Raw genomic sequence first — 22,683 nt, forward strand, 5'->3', positions numbered from 1 at the left:
CTCCACCACTTAATAGCTGTGTGACCTTGAACAAGTCACTTCACCTTTCTGTGCCTCAGTTCCTTCATCTGTAAAATGAAATAGTTGGACTACAATCTCTTTTTTCTTTTTCCAAATTATTTATTTATTTTTAGTTTTCAACATTCATTTCCACAAGATTTTGAGTTACAAATTTTTCTCCCCATCTTTCCCCTACCCCCACCCCAAAATAGCGAGCCTACTGAATACCCCTTCCCCCAATCTGTTCTCTCTTACATCCTCCCTCACCCCCCCCCCCAACTTCTAGTAGGCTAAGATGGATTTCTGTACCCCAGTGCCTGTATATCTTATTTCCCAGTTGCATGTAAAAAAGTATTTTTTTAAACATTTGTTTTTAAAACTTTGAGCTCCAGATTTTTACCCCTCTCCCCTCCTCAGATAAGCAATTCAATGTAGGTTGTACATGTGTAGTTATGCAAAACATTTCCATAGTAGTTATATTGTGAAAGACTAACTATATTTCCCTCCATCCTATCCTGCCCCCCACTTATTCTATTTTCTCCTTTGACCCTGTCCCTTTTCAAAAGTGTTTGTTTCTAACTACTCTCTCCCCCAATCTGCCCTCCCTTCTATCATGTCCCCTCTTATCCCCTTCCCCCCTACTTTACTGTAGGGTAAGATACCCAATTGAGTGTGTATGTTATTCCCTCCTTAAGCCAAATTAAATGAGAATAAGGTTGACCCATTCCCTTTCACCTTCCTGCTCTTCCCCTCCATTGTAACAGTTTTCTCTTGCCTCTTTTATGTGAGATAATTTACCCTAATCTATCTCTCCCCTTCTCCTCCCAATATATTCCTCTCACCTCTTAATTTTATTTTAGATATCATCCCTTCCTAGTCAACTGATCCTGTGCCCTCTGTCTATATATACACGTACACACATATACACACATTCATATATATATTTATATACACATACACCCTCCATATATATATATATATATATATATATATATATATATATATATATATATATATATATATATATGTATGTATGTATGTTGGACTACAATCTCTTAAGTTCCCTTCCAGGGCTAAAATCCTATGATTTTATTCTTATAAATCCACTGCTCCTTCCTATATCATATTGCCTTCAATGCATGTGAAGAATGTTTGACCATGCATGGGTCACGGATTTTGAGAGTTAGAAGGAACCTCAGTATCTATCTAGTCAAAGTCACATGAAAGAGATAACCATTATAACATACCCAACAAGTTTGGTCATCCAGCTTCTGCTTGACAACCATATTGGTTGCCTGCCTCAAACACTTTCCATCTTATCAATGTCTTCCATAAACTATGGTGGTCAGAACTGAACACAATACAGATAAGATCTGATAAGCTCAGAATCCAATAGGACAAATGATGTTGCCTATTCTTGGAAGCTATTCTCCTCTTAATGAAACCAAAGATAGAACTAAAAATTGTCTTTTCTTTTTCTTTTTTACTTCTATATCCCCCAGTTTACTCACATTGAGCTCCAAGATTCTTACCAAAACTGTTGACTCTCCATGCTTCCTATATCTTATACTTGGTAAGTTGTTTGGCGGTTTTTTTGTTTGTTTGTTTGTTTTTTTAATTTACTTCTACTGGATATCAGCTTATTAAAACTCAGCTCCATGCTCTAAACTATTAAAATCCTTTTGGATCTTGGCTGTGTGACACAGCTTGGAAGTATAAACCTCAAAGAGAAATATAGTCTACTAATCTATACATAAGGATCCCTGTGAGACACAGATGGACTTAGTTTTAAAATGTGTAATATTATTATTTTTATTATATTGGTATTTATCTTGTTAAATATTTCCCAATTATATTTTATTCTGGTTTGGCCATACTGGTGAGTGCTGTGGGCCAAGTGTTTGACATCTCTGATCTAGCTATCTTTCACAGCTTAGCATTATCTACAAATCTGATAAACATGCCATCTGTGCCTTTATCCAAGTCATTGATTAAAATGTTAAACAGCACAGGGCCAAGTACCAGTGTCTGGGATGCTCAACTGGAGACTTTCAGCCATGTTGCCATTGAACCATTAACAATTGCTCTTTGAGTCCAGCCCATCCAACTAGGTCTGAATCTATCTGATTGTAAAAGCATCTAATCTATCTCTCTATATAAATTCTCCACAAAATAGTATACTACTACTACTAATAATAATATTTATATAGCACTTATTATGTGCCAGTGCTATGCTAAACACTTTATAATTATTATCTCATTTAATGCTCATAACAAGCCTGCTATTATGGTGCTATTATTATTCCCATTTTCTCCTCAGTTGATGAAACTGAGGCAGAGAGTAAGTAATTTACCCAGGTTCACACAGCTCATAAGTGTGTGAGGTTGGATTTGAACTCATATCTTCCTGGCTCTATCCACTGGTGCTCTATTCACTGTATAAAGAAATGCTTTATCAAAAGATTTATTAAAATCTAATAAACTATGCCCAGGTTCTCATTTACTATTTTAGAAATCCTGGAAATGATGATTTCTAGCCTAACCTGTTCTCGAGGAAGCCATGTAATCTATATAACTACTGCTTTCCTACATAGATGTTTTACAACCATCTCTTCAATTCATTGTTTCAAGAATTTTCCCAAGAATCAAAGTCAAGATCACTGAATTAATTTGTAGACTCTGTTCCTTCTCTTTTTTGAAAACTGAGATACTTCTCTTCCTCTAATCTTTGTGGTACCTCTCCAGTCTTCATGACTCTTCAAATATTACTGAAAGCAGTTCAGTAATCACACCTGCCAGTTCTTTCACTTTTCAGGTGACTTGAATTCATCAAGGGTCATTAATTGTCCTCCTACTTATCTTTACCATGCTTATCTACATTGTTGATCAAGTCCCAGCAAGTTATCTTTGTTCTGTTATTTCTAACACAAAGGTCATCTTTGTCATCTTCAAATTTGATGACTTTATCAGTCATTGATCAAAATGTTAAACATGTTATCCTTTGCAAAGAAACAGAAACAAAATAGAATTGAGTAGTTCTGCCTTATCTTGGTTGTCAGTTATCATTCCATTCACTTGGGAGCAAAGGTTCTAAACTTTCTTTGATCTTTTTTTTCTCCTATTACAGCTTTTTTGGACAGTGTGGGACAATCAGAGTTAAGTGACTTGCCCAGGGCCAGATAGCTAGTATATTACAGTTTTCTAAAAACACCTTTTGTTGTCCCAGACTTTTATCTTCAGTTTTATCTTATTCTTAATAGTCCACTCAGACTTTGAGTATTCATCCCCATTTTTAAGCCAATAACAAAAACAAGAATTTATTGCATATAGTTCCTACTATTTGCTAAGCACTAAAGAGAGGCATCTGTATATCCTATTTAGAGGTCACCTGTTTGAATTCATACAACTAACTGGTGATAGAAGTAACGTTAACTGAAGTCTGTTTTGGGGGACAGATAGGTAGGGCAATGAATAGAGCACTGGCCCTGGAATAAGGAAGACCTAAGTTCAGATCCAGCCTCAAACACTTGACACAAACTAGCTGTGTGACCTTGGGCAAATCACTTAACCCCAATTGCTTTGCCTTCTCCCTTCCAAAAGAAAATTTTTTTTAATAAAATAAAATGTTACCCAAGAGAGGCCTCTCTGTACATACAGTAAGGATTGGTTTATGTAGAATTCTATCTAGCCAAAATTTCTACTAATACTTTTTTGCTTTTAAGAACAATAAGAACTAATGTTCTTGATGCCTATAGCACTATAAGTGCATTAAGTATCAGAGAAAGATTGAATAATATTCAGCACTGTTTTACTGTTAGGAATATCTTATTATATATTTATTTGAAGATAGGCAAATTAAAAATGGTCCCCAAAATACCTATTCAATGACCACATTATAGTCTTTAAAATTCTAGTGGATCTGTGATCTCATTGTGAGGATATTCAGACAACAATGTAGGCCCAAAGCCATCCATGCCTGTTCATCCTATGAGATTCTTATTCCTGTCCTTCCATATAAAGTTCACCAAATATGTTAGGCACCTTCCTCCCATTTGTGTTAGACTGTGTACAAAGCCAACACAATCTATGAATGATATTAAATTACTCATACTTACAAACCAAATAGACATCTATTATACTCCCAAGCATTTTAACATTGGCTTCTAAAACCTGAAAGAAATTAAGTGGCAAGGAAGACTTTTAATTAAAATTGAATTTGCTTACCCTTCTTCTCTACCACCTTCCAACTCCAGATATATATCTTTCAGTTCTTTTTTCCTTTTTGGAGGGGGGAAGGCAGGGCAATTGGGGTTAATTGACTTGCCTATGGCTAATAAGTGTTAAATGTCTATGGTGGAATTTGAACTCCGGTCCTCCTGACTCCAGGGCCAGTGCTCTCTTCACTGTGCCACCTAGCTGCCCCTACATCTTTCAGTTTTGAGCTTTCCATACATATGCTATGACTCCCTCAGGATGAAGCTCTTTTTCTGGGTGGATGAGAACTCTAATCTGTAAAGAAGTGAATTGCTGACTAAGGTTGGTTTCCTTGGGCAAGATTTGAAGGATAGCTTTCAGTGCATGAGCTTTCTTCCACAGATATAAATCCCTGATAGGGTTAATTGGTGGTTGGAAGTGAGGAGGCTGAAGAGCAACTAGCTGTTAGTCATAAACTCAAGTAAAGCTATAACTAGGGCAGAGAACTGGGGCATTGTCCAGGGCCCCCAAATTTAAATGCTACCAACACTCTTTTAACAAGTACCATAGAATCTGAGAATTGGAAGAGATTCCTATGTTCATCTACTCCAAATCATGGCTAAAAGGAATTCCCACTGTAACATACCTGGCAAATCTCCAAGGAAGAGACATCATCCCTCTCAAAGCAGTCTATTTCACTTTTGGAAATACTGAGTGCTAGCTTTTATTCCCCCCTCCAACACTATACTGGTCTGCTCCACCTCCATACCAGAAGCATGGTCTTCTGAGAATAATTTTACTTAGAGGTCCACACAATTATTGGTGAGTCCCTGCCTAGAATTGAATTATCTTGAGAAGGGACCCCATTACACTGTTCACTCTCCACTTTCTGACTCACCTTCTCTATTCCACCACCAGATGAGTCTGCTTTAACTTCCACACTGGCTGCCTGGCTTCCATAAGAGTATCTTCTTTCCCTAACCCCACCTTACAGCCCCTTTTGTGTTTTATCTTCCCCTATTAGAGTGAGCTCTTTCAGAATAAGTACTTTGTGTTTTCTTATCTTTATATCCCCAGCACCTTTAGCACAGTGCCTAGCACATAGTTAAGCTTAATATATGCTCTATCTAACATATCTCTCTATCCTAATTTCAAGGCTAAATTTGTCTTTTTCCAATTTCTAATCACTGTTCCTGGCTCTGTCCTCTGGGGTCAAACAGAACAACTAGAAAATCTCTTCCAAATGATAGCCCTTCAAATATTTGAACACAACTATCAAGTCAATCAAAAAATATTTATTAAAGACCTACTATGTGCTGGGGATATAAAGACACTCAAGCGGCAATACCTGTTGCCCTCTAAGAGCTCACAATCTATTGGGGGAAGACAATACATAAAAAGAAACTGAAAAGGTGGGAAGGGGGTGGGAGGAAGGGGAACATAAGGGTACCAGGTGAAGGTCCTATAGTCCCACTCTACTTCCTAAATCTTCTCTTCTCCAGGCTAAAAATACCCAGTTCTTTCTTTCTATCCTCACATGAAAGAGACCCAAGGCCCTTAACCAGCCTGGTTGCCTTTCTCCAGAGAGCTCCATTTCATCATGGTCCTTAATCTATGGCACCTAGGTCTGAACACAATGTTCCAGAAGTCTGGAGCAGAATCAACCATAACCTTCATATTCCTAGAAGCTCTGCCTCTCACCAAAAACCTTTCAGGATGTTATTTGGTTTGTTTGTTTTTTTTAGCTAATATATCATACATAACTCATACAGTGGCTGCAATTCACTAGGATTCCCCTCTCCAGTCTTTTCCATAGCAATTGATGCCCAACTATGCCTCTCCCATCTTTGTACTTGTGAAACTGATATTTTAATACCTAAATGTGACTTTAAATTAATCCATACTGAATGTCACTTTACTAGATTTAGTCCAACACTCACTGGTTCTTGACTGCCATCCAGTGTGCTAGTTATCCCTCACAAAGTTGTTTTGTGTCATTGGCAAATTTGATAAGCACACCTTTATCAAAGCCGTTGGTAAAAAATGTTAAACTGAACAGAGTCAAGTACAGATCCTTGGGGTGGGTACTCCACTACGATCTCCTGCCACTTTGACCAAAAACAAAAAATATTGCATATGTTATATTTTGTTTTACATGTATTATGTATTATTATGTATCATTTATATAAGCATATGTAATCGATATGTAGAAAAGTGTGCGCATACACTTTCCTTCCTCTGGAAAACATGTTCCTTCATCTTACTCTATGCCTGAGGGCTACTGTGAGGTGGGGAGGGGAAGAATGGCTCAAAACCAAAGTAAAAGTTTTTCGATAGAGTTCTTTGCTCAGGACATTTGTCCTTCTCTGGAAACTTTCTAGCCAAGGGTAAGCCACCCGTCTCCCGGCTGGGATGGGAACACTGGGAACAGAGCTATGCTGACTCAGCCTTTGCGCATCCGGCTTCTCCCATCCCTTTCAACGTAACGGTGGCTGCAGCAGGGCAACTCTGTAGGCAAAGGAAGAAGTTTGCGCTCCCTTTCAGCAAGCTGGGACTGTACTCCTTGAACTTAGGGTGGGGTAAGGGACCAAGAAGGGATGTATAAAATGATGAAATTGTGGAAAGGAAGCGGATGGGAAAGCAAAGGAACCTGGGTTTTTAAAAAAGCCGCAACCGTTTCACACCCAAACTGGAAGGAACCTGTTTTTCAAAGGGCGGCTCCAAGTCGTCGCAGCCTCTGCCACAGTCACAGCCATAGTCACTACCACCAGGAGCGCAGCGCAGGACCCTGGTCCCATGCGCACCAAGCCCCATTCCACCTCCAATTCCTGTTGGCACAGGAATGTTTCAGTTCCACAAACAGGTGTAGGAGGGGAAGAACGACTGCGGGCGAGAGGAGGTGAGAGCTAGCCGCCAAGACCGGTGCAAGGTTTTCCGCGCGTCTTTTAGCTGGGGAGAAGAGGGGCGGTGGTCACAGGTTCATAATAGAAAAGTGGAAGCCCGTCTCCATTCCCAATCCTCTACCAACCTACTCGTGCGTTTCTACCAATGCTTTGGCTGGGGATGACCAAAGGTTTAATTTATCCCCGGGCTTCCTAGGGCATGGAAGGACAGGGATCCTGCGAGGCTGGGGTGGAACGCCGTGTCGCGCCGCCTAAAAATGGGAGTTGGGGTAGGTGGGAAGATGCTGGGGGTGAGGAATCGGAATACGAAGTGACACCCTGCGAGAGAAACTGAGCGAAGCGCCCCCTCCCCGCTCTGCTAAACAGGGACTGGGGCTGTTGCTGTCGCCGCGGCACAGCTGGATGAGGACAGCGACGCAGTTACCTTACACGACCCCAAGCGGGTATGCGGAACACGGGAGCCGCCAAAGGGAGGGGTGCTGCAAACAGAGTGGCAGGATTGACGGGGAGGGGGCGGGTGCGCCCCTGTTCCGGCGCGCTCCGGCTCCACTAGGGCCAGGCGTGCGCGCGCCGGCTCCACCTCCCCCCTCCACACCCCGCGCACTGCCTCTTGCAGCACATGGTCGGCGGAGGCGCGCCCCCGAGGCCGGCAAAGACCGGCTGCAGCCGGTATCGGATAAGAGATAGGCATAGACGGGAGGGAGAGAGTGAGGAGGACGGACAGACAGACGAAAAAGGGAGAAGGGGGCGTCGTTGGGGTGGGAGGGGGTAGGGTGTGGTCGGGGGGTGCTCCTGTCGTAGGAGTGGAAGATAAGGAACTAGGCGGGCGCGAGGACTGGGGGGAGGGGTGGGGAGGAGAAGGGAGCGAGGATTCTGGGTTCTTTCCAGACCGGATGGAGTATCCTGGGCCCCAAAGGGTTAACTCTTTTTATGTCTATGAGCTGCTTATAAAGAGGGGGAGGACAAGCCTCCGCCTTATTGAGAACCTTTTGGGGTTTATTCTCTTCTCAACTTGGTGAGAAACTTGGTGAGTTTGCTTTATTATTTACGCGTTTCAAAGTTTGATTGTGTATTTATTTTATTTCGGGGCAGGGGGTGGGTGAATAGCACGGAGGAAACACCTCAACATTTTGGAGAGGTTAAGATGAAAGTATTTTCCCCCTTGACAATTTAGAGAGATTATTCCCTCTCCCTGGTGGAGGGCAGAAAGGATGTTAGGCTATCTGTCATGCCTCGTCTAATTTTTGTGAATTTAAAAAAAAATTTTTTGTTTTTGTTTTAAAATAGAGGCCTTGCCTGAAGTGCCCCCAAGTAAGGGGCTTAAGCCTCTGTGGGAGTTGCTTAAGCTGGTATTAAGCTCTGCCTTTGAGAGTCCTGCATGAAGTTCCCTGATCGTCATCAGAACTCAATGTTACAGGCACCTCACCGTGGTTCCGCATTACACACGGTTAGGGCGCAGACCCATGCTGTCCCAAGAAAGTAAGGTTACTGCCTCAAAGCCAATTACTTTGGGATTCCTGGCTTTTTCGAACAGAGCTTTCCCAGTAGACTCCAAATAGTTGTTTGGATTGTCAAATTTGTAGCTCTCTGTGACTGCAGATTTCCCCTTCCATCTTAAGCGGTTTCTCTCCTGCACTGGAAGCAAAACGCTGCCGGCAAGTGTCACAGCTGTTTTGCAAAGGAGGATGTCTTTTTAAAGAAAATCGGCTATTTCCTTATGTTCAACAAAGAAGAAATAGGAAATTGCATAGGTGACTAGCAACATTGGATGTACACTTTAATGAAAAAGCAGTCTTGGAAGCAACTACTTGGCACCATTAGGTCTTACACCTTAAATTCCTATGTTTGCAAAGTTTAAAATTTAAAGACAGCAATTTGTAACTGAGTAAGTTTCTACACTGAGAGTGGGAAAGGTCTCACAGAAAGTGTGGTTTTCCCTCCCTCCCCCATAATAGAGGTGGTATTCTGTAGCCGCAGAGTTCATGGTGAAATCTTTAGAGGTAAACCACTCTTGGGGTAGAAAGCACTGCACTATGACATTTTAGTCAGTGATACATCTTGATGGCCAATGTAGAAATAGTCCTGAGGTTCCTTTTGCTTAAGACTTTCCAACATAGAGACATACTGTATGTAAATAGTGCAACGAAGTGGAAATCTTTTGATGACTGCCACTAGCCCCAGAGTTTTATTTCTGCGTTTTCAAGAGGAGTTTCCTCAATGGAAATCCTTCCAGGGAGAACACGGAGAACGCAATGAAATTATTGGATTGGGCTGCAGCATCATGGTCTAGTAAATTGGAGAATGAAATATGTCAAAGAGTTGTGCTGCTTATGCAGCATTTCTGAAAAAGCTTGGGATTTTTTACTGTACAGTTTGGACTTTTTGTACAAGTGGACTTCACATAAGTAGACTAATTTTTGCCAACTATAGACGGGAACAACTTGTTGAAAGGTGTTTTCCAGGGTTACACCTTTAAGAAGGATGTCGATACATGACACATTTGCAGAGTGGCAGCTTGTATCAGTTGCGGCTAAGCACTTCCATATGTGTCATTTTTGAAACTGTTCTGAAGTTACTGAAGATAAGGATATGGAGTAACCAAGTGTTGTGCCTTTTTAATGCATACAGGTTGAATGTCATATTAAGCAATAACTATTACAGTAAAACTCAATATTTAACGTATTTCTAAGCCCCAGCAGAATGATCAGTTATTGCACGTATATTCAATATGAAGAGGATTTGAACAGTCCTTAAATTTATCATGAGATTTTTATTCCCTCACAAAAGAGTTAAAAGATAGTTTGTATTAAATTGTTGCTTCTCTGTATCTTTTTGAAGAATACTAGCTTAAAGTTTAACTTGTTGTTATTCCTATTTTATACCCAGGAGAATGTTAACTCTGGGAGGGACCATAGAAATCAGTTAGTCCAGCCCCCTCTTTTTATTCACAGAGAAACTTGAGGCCATTAACTAGGTCACAAAACTATAGAGATCAATTTGTGTTACACTGTAGACACTTTGTATTTGTTTATCTACATACATGTAGTATCTGCCCCAAAGAAAGTAAAAGCCTTAAGGATCCGGGCTCTTATTTAAAATTCTTTTTATCTCCTGGGGCTAGCAGAACACTTAATAAGTATTTGTTGAATTAAATTTGATAAAGAAAATACTCTGAAAGGTAAAGTAATTTACATAGCAAATAAATATCAGAGAAGATCCTGGATTATTAGAGCTAAAAGGGACTTCAGAGATTATCTCTAGTCCAAACCCTTATTTTATAAGAGGGAAATTGAGGCCCACTTAAAATGACTTATTCAGTCACAAAGTGAATTACATGCTTAAAACTCAACATTTTAAGTGAATATGCCTTTCTAGCAGACAAATTCACCTGACTACAAAACTGAACTGGGAAAGACAATTTCTTTATTCTCTAGAGCCAAAAATTAACTCAGGGGCTATCTAATCCAATAGATAGGAAAGTAAGACCCAGGTAGACCAAAAGACTTGCCCAAGGTCATACATATTCTCCTATAGTAGTTTTCCTAATAGTAAGCATTGAAAGCAGAATTTAAAACCAGGGCCGGGAAGCCTCTTTAGACTGTACTGTGTTGTATTAATACTACTAATAATAGCTGAGATTTGTATAGCATTTTAATCTCTTAACTACACTGATGGGACAAATATTGTTATTCACATTTTGCAGATGTAGAAACTGACTATGAGAGGTTAACTTGCCCAAGGTCACACAGAAAGTTAAGTGTTGTGAGGAAGGCAGAAATTGAATTCGTGTCACAAGATGAGTTTCTTTTCCCTACTACTGGCATACTGTACAAACACCCGAAATCATTGTTACCCAATCTTGAATTTTGTTTAAAAAAAAAAATGACAGTATAAAATACCTGGAAATACACCTGCCAAAACAAACCGAGGAAATATGAACAAAATTATTTTTAAGAAAAACTTTATACAAATAAAATCAGACTTAATTAAGAAAAAATAGTTTATTAATTGTTCACAGGTAGGCAGGACCAATATAATAAAAATGAGTTTTACCTAAATTAATTTATATATTCAATGCCATCCTATTTAACTTACCAAAAAATTATTTTACTGAATTAGAAAAAACAATAACAAAGTTCATTTAGAGGAACAGAAAGTCAAGAATATCAAAGGAACTAATTAAAAAAAAAGATGTAAAGGAAGAAGGTTTAGCAGTACAAGATTTTAACTATATTATAAGGCAGTAATTATCAAGACTGGTACTGGCTAAGAAATAGAAAAACAGATCAGTAAAACAGAGTAGAAATACAATTCACAGTGGCCAATAAATATAGCAACCTTTTATTTAACAAGTGTAAAAACTTAAGTTTTGAAGATAAGAATTTATTATTTGGTTAAAATTGTTCGGGAAATTGGAAAGCAGTCTGGTAGAAATTGGGCACAGATCAGTATCTTACGCCATTTGCCAAGATAAGATCAAAATGGATACATGACCTTGCTAAAAAGAGAGCTATTACAAGAAAATTTGAAGAACATGGAATATATTACCTATCAGACTTATGGATAGGTGAACAATTTATGAACAAACAAGAGATAGAAAGCACATGAGGTATAAAATGGATAATTTTGGTTACTTTATACTAAAAATGACCTAGAGAAGTGGTCCTTAACATTTTGTGTGTATGTGTTATGGACACAGCATTCTTATAATAATTAACATGTATATTACTTTGCTTTACATATGTTATCTCATTTGATCCTCAGAACAACCCTAGGAGGTAATTGTTCTTATTACCTATATTCAGCTGATTTGGAGACTAGGGGTAAGAGAGGTTAAATCACTTACCCAGGGCCACAAAGTAAGTAAAGTGTCTGAAATGGATTTTGAATTCCAGTCTTCCAACATCCAAATCCAGCACTCTATTCACTGTACTGCCTATGTGATTCTGGGGAATCCAATGGTTCTCTCTTCTCAGAATAATGTTTTTAAATGCATGAAACAATACATAGGATTACAAAGGAAACCAATTATATTGAAATAATTATCTATCTCAACAAGTTGACTCTAGGTTAAAGAATACCTGCTTTAGGGTATTTATGGATGAATTTTTTTTTAATGTAGAGGCATTGAGGAAGTACTCTCTTCTCCATCTAAAATCGCAATCCTTATTTATCAAAATTTCCACAACTAACTACATAGAAATTATTCCAGAGAATCAGACAACTATTCGCTGTTACTAGTAAAGTTATCGTCCCTTATCCGTGGGTAATTGAACATAATACAGGGCATAAGACTGCCTCAGAAAGTTATAACCATAATCTTTATCAGAGAGAGAGGGGACTTTTATCTTATATGATCTTAGTAATAAAAGTAACTTTTGTTCAGAGTGACAGTTTCCTTCAAAGATCTGAAATTGCAAAATGATAAACAGTAAAAGGTGAGGCAGTTCATCCTCAATGGAGTATATTATTTGATGAGAATGTTAATGATTCCCCAGTTCTGTGTGTCTTCAAGCAGAGGATGAATGATAAGAATTCTTGGCAGGTATATTTTAGAGGATATTTTTGTTTCAGGTACTGCTTGCACCAAATTACCTTTGAGGCCCCTTCCACCTCTGATACTTTCTAATAAGGCGGGGGAAGGAATAAGAATTTATATAGTTCCTACTATGTGCCAGACACTGTGCTAAATACTTTACAAATATTATCTCATTTAATCCTTACAACCCTGGGAAGAAGATGTTATTATCCCCATTTTAAGGTGGAGGAAACTTAGGCAGACAAAAGGTAAATAACTTGTCCAGGGTCATAAGGCCAGATTTAAACTCAGGTTTTCCTGACCGACCCAGTTCTCCATCCACTGCACCCAGCTGCCCCCTAGAGATTAATAATCTCCTAGGAGTTCAGAATATATTGTAAGCAGAAAGAGAAATCAAAAGCTAAATGCCATTTATTAAATCATACACAGTTCTAATGTCTTCAGCAATATTCCCATCAAACTTTTTGATCTAGGCTTAAGAGTTGATCTTCTGTATGCACTTCATACATTCTTCTTTGTTTAGTGATTTTCATCTCTGACAAGTGAACAGGTTTGGGCAGCCCTCTACTTTCTACAACTATCTGGGCTAGTTCATTTTGTAAATTCATGGTGCTGATCACAGTAACTGACATTTTACAGTATTTTAAGGTTTACAGAGTGCTTTTCTCAGAATAATTCTATGAGGTAAGCAGTATAAGTAACAGCTCTGTTTTTTGCTTGAGGAAATTGAATTTCAGAGAATGAGATGATTTGGCCAGTCATACAACAAAGAAATGGCAGAGCCTGGAATCAGAATCTTGACTCCATAGCCAATGCTTTTTCTAGGATGCTATGCTAGAAGAGACCTAGGTATCACTTATTTCAATCTCCTTTTTATAAATGAGGATATTAAAGGCCAGGGAGATGAAATAAGCTAGTAAAAAAAAAAAAAAGCCAAGAGTAGTATCCATGTTTCCTGACACCTTGACCAGTGTTATCTTTCTGTCATACCACATCATTCTGACTAGCATTAGAGTTCAAAGGGACTAGAATCATTTAATCCAGATGAAGGAACTGATGAAGTAGTGTGAAATCAACAGGTTCAAGACAGTAGAAAGATGAAGTAAATTGCCTGTGGCCACATAACAAGTTAGTTTGAGAGTCAAAAGGCAAATTATTTCCACATGAAATCAAAGTAGAGGGTTTGTTCTCAGAATAAGATCAGCATCACAAAAAGGGTCCCTTTCATGACTACAGATTACATCTATACCCTAGTCAGCCAGTATATACTCTGAATCTTAAAGAAGCTGAGGGCAGAAACTTCTGGAACAAAAATGTGTGTCCTAATGATTTGAATGTAGGAGAATCATCTCTGTGAGAAGGGCCAATTAGTATTCCTACTTTAAATGTACTTGAATTGAATGTAAAGGACCCTGTACTTCACACAATCATGATTTCAGTTTAAAGAGATACGCTCTTTCTTCAGAATCTTAACTAGTTTTGTAGTAACATTATTTACATTTCTCTTGATTATAATAATAATAATATAGTCCTATGTTAAGTAGCATTGATTAAGCAACTACTATGTGCCAGGTTCTGTTCTAAACTGAGAATACAAAGAAAGGCAAAAATCAATCTCTGCTTTCAAGGAGCTGGATATAGGGGGAAGGAGAATAAAGTGTAAGAGGACTGGAAAGGTAGGAAGGAACCAAGTTATGAAGGAATTTAAAAGGGAAACAGGATTTTACATTTGATCTTGGAAGCAATAGAGAACCACTAGAGTTGACTGAGAGGGGGAGGTTTATGATCAGACGTGTTTTGGGAAGATTAATTTGATAGCTGAATGAAAGAAGGATTGTAGTGGGGAAGAGACTTGAAGCAAGAATCTCAACCAGCAGGCTCTTGCTGAAGGCCTGGAATGAAGCAGTAGGGCCTGAACCAGAGTGGTGGCACTTCAGAGGAGAGATGATTTAGATAGGACTTGGGGGAGCGGGTAGCACAGTGAATAAAGCACCAGCCCTGGAGTCAGGAGGACCTGAGTTCAAATCCAGTCTCAGACACTTGACATACTTACTAGTTGTGTGACCTTGGGCAAGTCACTTAACCCCAATTACCCTGCCTTCCTCTCTCTCAAAAAAAAAAGTTAAATAATTGGCTGATGACCAGTACTGAAACCTGCTTAGTATTCAGGACTAAGCCTTTTACCTACTTAGTAAGGTTGTATTTGAAAAGTTAGCAGCAATTATCTTAGAGTTTAATGGGTTTTGACTTGTACCCCAGTGAAATTACTGTTTAGAAAACAAAGGCCACACACTCTTTGGTCACCTTTTCTATTGCTTAGGGTATATGTGCTGGTGAGCTTTTCGGGAAGAACTTTTTATTGCTCAATGTAATTAGCTGCACTCAATTATTTATTAAGGTGAAGTTTTTTGAGGGGTACCACTTTTCAACTTTGCTTCAGTGTGCTTTGTTATGCTAATTAAATCAGTGGGGGGGATAGAGTAGGGTGTGGCTTGAAGTCCTGATTCCTCCAATTTGAGTAAAACAGGCCAGTTGAGAATGGTTGTGGGGTTAGTCTCTTCCCTCAGCTCTTCTAATAACTCCTGAGCATTGCAGCCAGTCATTTTGGATCCCTGATCAAATTGGAAATTGTCGAGATGGAACAAGGTCCAAGCCCTTCATTTTATTAATGAGGAAACAGGCTCAGAAAGGCAACCTAACTTGCCCAGGGTAACCCCTTGAGTGGAAAGATGACTAGATTTGAAGTAAAACAACAACAAAACCAAACCTGGGCTCAAGCTCTGCACTTGTTTCACTTCTCTGGTCTTCAGTTTTCTTGCCAGCAAAATGGAATGACAGTATACATTTGTTGTGAGGAAAAGACCTAAACTAAAGCAAAATAGAAATGTACCCTTTTATTATTTATAGCAGGGCTTTGGCTAGAACTGAACCTGGGCACTGAAAAGCTGAGAAGTGCAGGAAATATATAAAATATGTATCCACTGTTCACAGTATGATATGTCATTAGGACAGGGGTACAATGTAAGTTCCTTGAGTTAAGACACTGTTACATTTTCGTTCGGGTATCCCCAGGACTATATATTGCTTGGAATATAAGTAGGTGCTTAGTGAATACTTGTGGATTTATAGTTTTTTCTTCATCACTCTAATTGTCTAGACATTTTCATTGAAACCTAGTATTTACAAGTCTCTTTCCTAAACACACTGGGGGATACAGATAATTTTGAGCACTATTCCCTCCCTTTTAGTATTTTACAATTTAGGTAGAAGGAAAGTTAGATAAGGTAAGTTTGGGACTATATCAATTAAGCCATTTTACTCAAAAGTAATTTGTCTGATTGATTGAATTAATCAGTCTGATAGCTATAGCACACAAGAGCCTGAAAACCTCAGATCAAAGTAATTTTTGAGAGACTTGGTCTTTTGAATTCATGGAGCTAATCACCAAGTGATATAAGTTGAGGGAGAAAAGAAGTCCCAGACAATATACCTAGGGAGATTTCCACAGTTAGCAGACAACCCAGATGAACTCTAAGCAAAGGAGACTTAGACTCAGGAACAGCCCAGACTAAGTAAGAGAGTGGGAAAGAGAGACATATAACAAAAATCAGGAGGAGGAGAGTTTCTAGGGGAAGAAGGTAATTGAAAGTATACAAGGTCAAGAAAAGTGAGGATTGGGGGAAGGCACGGCTGGCAGAGGCAGGCCTGGAAGGGGCCTGATTGACTGGGAGGGCAAGTCTTCCCACCAACCACAAGGGCCTCTACCAGGCCTATCACCAAAGGGCTGGGACTGGAAAGAGCAAGGTAAGAAGCAAATACAGGGGCCCCTGTCCTGGACAGCAAACACTCCTGGGGCTACCACTTCATAGCCCAGAAACTTTAAAAGAAGCCCCTTTCAAGACTTCCAAAGACCAAGATGACAGAGTGAACCTCACTTGCTCCAAAACCCCCCTCTGACCCTGAAAACATAGTAACTCTTGCCCCAGGGCAAAACCCTCTACAGTAAAGGCAAAAGAGCTTGGGTTATAACCAAGGATCACATACCTAGCAAGACTGAGCATATTCTTCCAGGCAAAGAGATGGTCATTCAATGATATAACAGAGCTCCAGACCTTCTTGATAAAAAAGCCAGAACTCAATGGAAAATTCAACCTCCAATTATGAGATGCAATAGTGACTTAGAAAGGTAAACAAGGAAAATACACACACACCCTGATATTTGATAAGAGCAAACTGGTTATAGACAAGTAGAGGGTATGAGTATAAAATACACAAAATGACATAAATTTGACAATCTTAGGGAAATGGATGAATATTTACAAACATACAAGTTGCCCAGATTAACTGAAGAGGAAGTAAATTACTTAAATAATCCCATCTCAGAAAAAGAAATTGAACAAGCCATCAGTCAACTCCCTAGGAAAAAATCTCCAGAGCCAGATGGATTCACTAGTGAATTCTATCAAACATTTAAAGAACAATTGATTCCAATATTCTACAAACTATTTAGGAAAATTAGTGAAGAAGGAGTCCTACCAGATTCTTTTAATGACACAAATATGGTACTGATACCTAAATCAGGAAGAGATAAAACAGAGAAAGAAAATTATAGGCCAATCTCCCTCATGAATATAGATCCAAAAATTCTAAATAAATTACTAGCAAAAAGACTACAGCAACTTATCTCAAGAATAATACACTTCGATCAGGTAGGATTTATTCCAGGAATGCAAGGATGGTTTAATACTAGGAAAACCATCAGTATAATTGATCATATCAACCATAAAACTGGCAGAAACCACATGATCATCTCAACAGATGCAGAAAAGGCTTTTGACAAAATACAACATCCATTCCTATTAAAAACATTAGAAAGTATAGGAATAAATGGAGCCTTCCTTAAAATAATAGGTAGCATCTATTTAAAGCCATCAGCAAGTATTATATGTAATGGGGAGAAGCTAAAAGCATTTCCCATAAGATCAGGGGTGAAATAAGGGTGTCCACTATCACTCCTCTTATTCAATCTGGTACTAGAAATGTTAGCAGTAGCAATTAGAGAAGAAAAAGAAATCAAAGGAATCAAATTAGGCAAAGAAGAGACCAAGCTATCACTCTTTGCAGATGATATAATGATATACTTAGAGAATCAAGTAAAAAACTACTTGAGACAACAAATAAATTTGGCAAAGTTGCAGGATATAAAATAAACCCACATAAATCCTCGGCATTCCTATATATTTCCAATGAAATTCAACAGCAAGAGATAGAAAGAGAAATCCCATTTAAAGTTACTGTAGACATTATAAAATCTTTGGGAATCTACCTGCCAAAATAAACCCAGGACCTATATGACCACAACTACAAAACACTTTTCACACAAATAAAGTCAGATCTAACTAATTGGAAAAATATCAATTGCTCGTGGCTGGGTCGAGCTAATATAATAAAAATGACAATTTTATCTAAATTAAATTATATATTTAGTGCCATACCAATTAATTTACAAAAAAAAAATACTTTATAGAGCTAGAAAAAATAGTAACAAAATTCATTGGGAAGAATAAACGGTCCAGAATATCAAGGGAATTAATGAAAAGGAATGCTAGGGAAGATGGACTAGCTATACCAGATTTCAATCTGTATTATAAAGCAGCAGTCATCAAAACTACTTGGTACTGGCTGAGGAATAGAGGAGTGGATCAATGGAATAGATTAGGCACACGAGATTCAGAAGTCAATGACTATAGTAATATATTGTTTGATAAACCCCCAGACCCTGGTTTTTGGGATAAGAACTCACTATTTGACAAAAACTGCTGGGGAAACTGGAATATAGCATGGCAGAAACTGGGCATAGACCATTATCTAACACCGTATACCAAAATTAAGTCTAAATGGGTACATGATCTAGGAATAAAGGTTAATACTGTAAGCAGTCTCCTAAAACAAGGAATAGTTTGCCTATCAGACTTGTGGAGAGAGACTTTATGACTAAACAAGAATTAGAGAACATTATAAAATGTAAAATGGATAATTTTGACTACATGAAATTGAAAAGCTTCTGTACAAACAAAGCCAATGTAACCAAGATTAAGAGGGAGGTGGGAAATTGGGAAAGAATTTTTACAACCTATATCTCTGACAAAGGACTCGTTTCTAAAATATACAGAGAATTGAGTCAAATTTATAAGAATACAAGTCATTCCCCAATTGATAAATGGTCAAAGGATATGAACAGGCAGTTTTCAGAGAAATCAAAGATATCTATAAGCATATGAAGAAATGCTCTAATTCACTATTGATTAGAGAAATGCAAATCAAAACAACTCTGAGGTACCACATCTCACCAGTCAGATTGGCTAAGATCACAAAACAGGAAAACAATAAATGCTGGAGAGGATGTGGGCAAATTGGAACACTAATGCATTGCTGGGGAGTTGTGAACTGATCCAGCCTTTCTGGAGAGCAATCTGGAATTATGCCCAAAGGGCTATAAATACTTTCATACCCTTTGATCCACCAATACCACTCCTAGGGTTATATCCCAAAGAGATCATAGAAGTGGGAGAAAGACCCATATGTACAAAAATGTTTATAGCAGCTCTTTTTGTGGTGGCAAAGAATTGGAAATTAAGGGGGTACCCATCAATTGGGGAATGGCTGAAAAAGTTATGGTATATGCATGTTATGGAATACTATTGTGCTATAAGAAATGAGGAGCAGACGGTTTTCATATTTACCTGGAAAGGCTTATACAAACTGATGCTGAGTGAGAAGAGTAGAACCAGAAGAAATTTTTACACAATTACAGACACAACGTATGTGTGATGACCAACTCTGATAGACTGGACTCCTCTCAGCAATACAGTGATATAAGTCAAACCCAAAAGACTCATGATGGAGAGAAATATGTGCATCCAGAGAAAGAACTAGAAAGACCTGAGTTTATATCCAGGTGGAAGCAAAATACCTGATCTTTTTCCTTCTCTTATTTGGTTTTATGTCCTCTTTACCATTTTTCATTCCAGCTGATAACAATCCATCTTTATAACCTGACTAATGTATAATATGAAAGTATTTACAGATCCTATACTTGACTATATTCTGCCATGGGGGGAAGAGAGGGAGGGGGACAAAATGTGAAACTCAAGGAATAGTGGAATTGAATCCTGTAAACTAAAAGGAAACAAACAAATTTATTTTAAAAATGAAAAGAAAAAAAGAAAAGTGAGGATTGGAGCAGCTAATTGGTGCAGTGAATAGAGCACCTGCCCTGAAGTCAGGAGATCCTGAGTTCAAATACGGCCTCAGACACTTAACACAAAAACTAGCCATGGGACCTTGGGCAAGTCACTTAACCCCAATTGCCCTCCAAAAAAAAAAAAAAGGTGAGCATCAGGTTTGGCTACTAAGGGGTCATTAGTAACTTGGGTAGGAGCAATTTCAGTTGAATGGTAAGGTCAGAAGCCTAAAGCCATTGCAAAAAGTTTAGATGAAAGGGAAGGGAAGTAGAGTTGCCTGTTGAAGATGGCCTTTAGGAGTTTTAACCACAAAAAGTAGGAGAGAGAAAGGATAATAGTACTGCAGACAAATGAGGATTTTTTGTGGAGGGAGACTTGGGCATGTCTGAAGGTAGTGGGGAAGAAGTCAGTAGACAGTGATCTAAGAATCATGAGAAAGTCGAGTCATGACTGAGGGGGCAGTTTGCTGGGAGGATACAGGATTGAGTGAGATCACTTGTGTTTGGAGAAGAATTTCCCTTGTCAAAGAGAAGGACCACTTCTTTCAGTAGGTGCCTTAGTGATATGTCTTTAGGAAGAGTTAGTTCTTAGTGAATATCTTAGTTTTGTTTTGTTGTGAGGCAAGATTCTAAAGAAGATTGTGATAAGGTAGCCCCATAGGTCACCAGACTGCCAAAGGGATCCCCAACACAAAACATGATTAAGAACCCTTGTGCTTTCCTTTCCCGTTCTAAATCTATGATCCTATGAAGATTGCCTATGTTTCTTCTCAGGATTTCAAGTAACTTGATTATGGACACTCCAGGCATAAAGACGGAACTTATCTGTGGACAGTTGAAGGAGATTGTAAAGTCCATCCCTAGAGGGCTGCTGAAGTTTCATCTCAAACCTGCATTTTAAGGAATGCCAGTGAAATCCCTATTCTGTCTTTGTTCAATATATAGTCTGAACACAAACACATTAAAAAATAAAGTATCTCTACCACAGAGAGCACAAGCTTCCTTTAAGCATTTTTATGCTCTATTTTATTCAACCAAGTGGTTTTTTTTAATTGGATACTATAAAAAGTGAGTTTTAACTGTTTTTTAAGAAGCTTTGGAACTTTACATACAAATATAAGAATGAGAGGGTCAGGCGCACGCGTAGCTGGTGTTAGGCGGTTGGCGGCGTGGGCGTGGGGTCCCCCGGGAGAAGTGGACATGTCTCATAAACAAATTTACTATTCGGACAAATACGACGGTGAGGAGTTCGAGTACCAGCACGTCATGTTGCCCAAGGACATAGCCAAACTAGTCCCCAAGACCCACTTGATGTCTGAGTGGAGGAACCTTGGTGTCCAGCAGAGTCAGGGATGGGTCCATTGTATGATCCACGAACCAGAGCCTCACATCTTGCTGTTCCAGCGGCCACTGCCCAAGAAGCCTAAGAAATGAAAGAGCATGCCACTTCTGTTCCAAGCTGTGCATAGCTGTCCTTACCTGCTAACATCTTTCTGCTAATAGTGTTGCCTTCTTGTTTCTCACTTGGGATATTTAAGGGATGTTTAATACACTGTTTGAAAGTGCTGGTGACTCTCTTGTTTATTGAGCAAAGCTGACACTACCACAACTACCCCATTGGGTGCTCTGATGAATGTATCTTCAGCTGGGCTTTGCCTCCAAAAGTTATGGCAAGCTCTGTATCAAGCTGAGCACATTGGGTAGATGGACAAAGCACCAAGAGTGACTGAAGACTCATCACTGCTTAGTTGTGGGGCATGTATAACTGTTGCTGTTTGTGTTTTTCTCCTGCCAGGTTGTGTACAAGGTGACTTAATGGGTTTATATTTTCATTTGTTGGAAACTTTCCATTTTATTCAAGACATGTCTGTTCTGTTTAAATCCCTTGAATAAAGAGGAAGTTTTTGTAAAAAAAAAAAAAGAGAGAGAATGAGAGGGCCATTAGCAAGGATGTTTGTCCCTTTTCAAACATGTATGGTAAATTAATTTAGTCTAAGGATCTGAGAATCAGAAAGTGGCTTATCTTCCTTTGGTAATTAATCAGTCTACAAGTATTTTTAAGCATTACTTGCCTAGCATTGTGTTACTTGCCTAGCATTGTGCCAAGCACTGGAGATACAAAGATTAAAAATGAAAGATGGTAAAGTTTGCCTATTTCCTGATAGTTTGTGATAGTCCCTTGGGTGGAAAAGGGTACATTCCCAGACTGTTCTCCCTCACCTCTGCCTCTTAGCTCCTTCTCTAGATTCTTTCAAGGTTCAGTTCAAAATCACATAACTGTTCTAAGTCCAGCACAAATTATTGTTACAAAACCTCACCTGGACCTTCACTTGCATCAACTCATTCTACTCTCCACAGTGACTCTTGTAGTCCTTTTCATCCCTCCTCAAATCACCCACGGCTCCCCTACTCCCTTGAGAACCTTGTCTCAAATTTTACAGAAAAATTTGAGGCTGTTCACCATGGGCTTCTTGTTCTTCCTTCTTCCTCATCTCTTATCACATTCAGATGCCTTCTGCTGCTATCTGCTCCTTCACCCTTTCTCACATAATGAAGTGGCTTAACTCCTTACCAAGGATAACCTCTCTACCTGCTCAGGCAACCCAATGCCGTACCATATCATCCAACAGATTATCCCCTCTGTCATCCCCATTCTATCACTTCTTTTTTTTTTTCTTTTTGGAGGGGGTAAGGCAGGGCAATTGGGGGTAAGTGGGCTTGCATGGCTAGTAAGTGTTAAGTGTCTGAGGCCAAATTTGAACTCAGGTCCTCCTGACTCCTGGGCTGGTACTCTGTTGACTGCA

The 22,683-nt window shown here is 39.0% G+C and overlaps 2 protein-coding genes and 1 pseudogene across 7 annotated transcripts in view; 2 read left to right on the top strand and 1 right to left on the bottom strand.

Moving 5' to 3' along the window:
* Positions 1-22,683, bottom strand: part of ARSG (arylsulfatase G) — a 194,516-nt gene that overhangs the window by 134,541 nt on the left and 37,292 nt on the right. The window lies entirely within an intron of this gene.
* Positions 6,906-22,683, top strand: part of SLC16A6 (solute carrier family 16 member 6) — a 44,516-nt gene continuing 28,738 nt past the window's right edge. Inside the window, exon 1 of one of the 2 annotated variants that reach the window (XM_069076559.1) lies at positions 6,906-7,093. The gene's annotated coding sequence lies outside the window, so the exon portion shown is untranslated. Of the gene's footprint in view, positions 7,094-7,985; positions 8,125-22,683 lie in introns of those variants that run through there. The other variant, XM_069076560.1, reaches the window with a different exon arrangement.
* LOC138152600 (cyclin-dependent kinases regulatory subunit 1 pseudogene) lies at positions 7,989-21,313 on the top strand (annotated as a pseudogene).

The sequence above is a fragment of the Petaurus breviceps genome, unplaced genomic scaffold, assembly GCF_028583685.1.
Source record: "Petaurus breviceps papuanus isolate PSGF00001 unplaced genomic scaffold, PetGlider_PUasm1.0 90925, whole genome shotgun sequence".
In the NCBI taxonomy this organism is placed as follows: domain Eukaryota; kingdom Metazoa; phylum Chordata; class Mammalia; order Diprotodontia; family Petauridae; genus Petaurus; species Petaurus breviceps.